Source organism: Babylonia areolata, chromosome 22, assembly GCF_041734735.1.
Source record: "Babylonia areolata isolate BAREFJ2019XMU chromosome 22, ASM4173473v1, whole genome shotgun sequence".
Lineage (NCBI taxonomy): Eukaryota > Metazoa > Mollusca > Gastropoda > Neogastropoda > Buccinidae > Babylonia > Babylonia areolata.
Genome location: NC_134897.1, coordinates 23313242 through 23315741, shown reverse-complemented (window position 1 = coordinate 23315741; position 2500 = coordinate 23313242).

The window sequence follows — 2500 nt, the reverse complement described above, 5'->3', positions numbered from 1 at the left end:
AGGTTCTTCCAACTTCTCTCCACCGGCTAGCAGAAACCTGTGAGGCAGTGTTAGATTCAGTGCATTTGGGTGAGCGCATGTGGTCGCGCGCGCACTTTTTACAGCATCCAATCGTAGTCCATTATGAGACTGGACAGCCTTCTGCTACTGTGATGTCCTTTAGATTTGGAAGAAAACATGCGATCAGTTTTGCGCGAGCTGTAGTTAGGGTTTTCTCTAACAGGGGCAGTCCCCAGCTTCAGAATTTTGACATGGTTCCAGCAGATTGTATGTGTGAGTGTGTGTGTGTGTGTGTGTGTGTGTGTGTGTGTGTGTGTGTGCGTGCGCGCGCGCGCGCGCGCGCTTGGAGTTGACTTTTTCAAGATTTTGCGCATTATAAATAGTAGTAGTAGTAGTAGTAGTATTTTTATGTATTTATCTTTTTATTATTATTATTATTATTATTTGTTGTTGTTGGTGGGGTTTTTTTGGTTGGGGTTTTTTGGGGTTGTTTTTTTCTCAAGGCCTGACTAAGCGCGTTGGGTTACGCTGCTGGTCAGGCATCTGCTTGGCTGATGTGGTGTACCGTATATGGATTTGACCGAACGCAGTGACGCCTCCTTGAGCTACTGATACTGATACTGATCTCCAGAAGATAATAAACTTATTGTAACGAAAATAGGATTCGAATTTCCGTATGTATCTATGTGATTCTTCATTGCGCATTTGTTTAGCACAACTATCCACCCGCTCAATTCCTGCAGTCTTTTCAAGAAAAGGGATCCAACAAAAATCAATATTTTTTTTATCATATCTGTACGTGTGTGTGTGTGTGTGTGTGTGTGTGTGTGTGTGTGTGTGTGTGTGTGCGTGTGTGTGCGTGTCTGTGTGTGTGTGGGGGGGGAGGAGGGGTGTGTGTGGGTGTTTATGTGTGTGTGCATCCGTGTGTGTGTGCATCCGTGTGTGTGTGTGTGTGTGTGTGTGTGTGTGTGTGTGTGTGTGTGCGTGTGTGCGTGAGTGTGTCCATGACTACGCATGTCATTGAAAAGCATAGGGAAGGGGTTTGAGCGTGGCTCATGACTTCTTCCAACATATAATTATTATGTTCATGCTCATTCTCCTTCCTATGGACTGTGACGCCGCGTTGTATGGAAGTGGAGCTGACACCTGAAAGAGTAAGGAATAGCAGTATCAGTGTGGGGTCCAGTTTAAAGAAGCAGACTACGCGCATGGATTGAATGCTTGCCACAACAAATGAACGATACTGTAGAACCATTGCTAACAATTCTACAGTGAGAAGAAGCAGGAGGGTGAAAGACAGACAGAGAAACAAGCTGACAGACAGACAGGACAGACGCACAAACGCACGCACACAGACACACACACACACACACACACACACACACACACACACACACACACATAGTGAGAGAGAGAAAGAGAGAGCGAGAGACAGACAGACAGAGACAGAGAGACAGAGATACACACACACACACACACACACACACACACACACACACACACACACATAGTGAGAGAGAGAAAGAGAGAGCGAGAGACAGACAGACAGAGACAGAGAGACAGAGATACACACACACACACACACACACACACACACACACATTGTGAGAAAAAGAAAGAGAGAGCGAAAGACAGAGACAGAGAGAGAGAGACACACACACACACACACACACACACACACACACACACACACACACACACACACACACAGAGTAAAAATCCAGTTGATGAATCCCACCAAGGCGCTTGACAAACAAATAATGTCCAAGATCTGAGGAGAAAAACTCAAAGCCAGACACACAGACACTAGTCTCAGACCTTAAAATTGACCCCGTGCACAATGTATTGGGAGGGAGGGGGGGGGGGCGGGGGCGGGGGCGGGGACTGTCACAGCCTCCAGCCATACATGACGCTGGATCCGCCACCCCACCCAGAGAGAGCAAGAAGGTGGAGGAATTGTGTTCAATGTCCTATCACACATGTCGGTGATTGGAGACAATTTGTCAGAGTATTAATGTATACGTTTGAGTATGATAGTTCACAAGAGGAGGGGTATGAATGGTGAGTTGGGAGAAGACGGGTATATAGAACAGTTTCAGTTTCAGTTTCAGTAGCTGAAGGAGGCGTCACTGCGTTCGGACAAATCCATATACGCTACAGCACATCTGCCAAGCAGATGCCTGACCAGCAGCGTAACCTAACGCGCTTAGTCAGGCCTTGAGGAAAAAAAAGGTGAATAAATAATAGATAAGCTTACATAAAATAAATAAATAGATAATAATTATGATAAAAAAAAAGTTGGTAGTAGTAATGATAATAATAATAAAATAATATAGAACAATGAAAGCTGACATGGATTGCAGGATTTTTAACAGGCGTAATTTGATCTCCTGCTTGCGTATACACACGAACGGGGTTCAGGCACAAGTAGGTCTGCACATATGTTGACCTGGGAGATCGGAAAAAAAGTTTCCACCCTTTATCCACCAGGCGCCGTTAC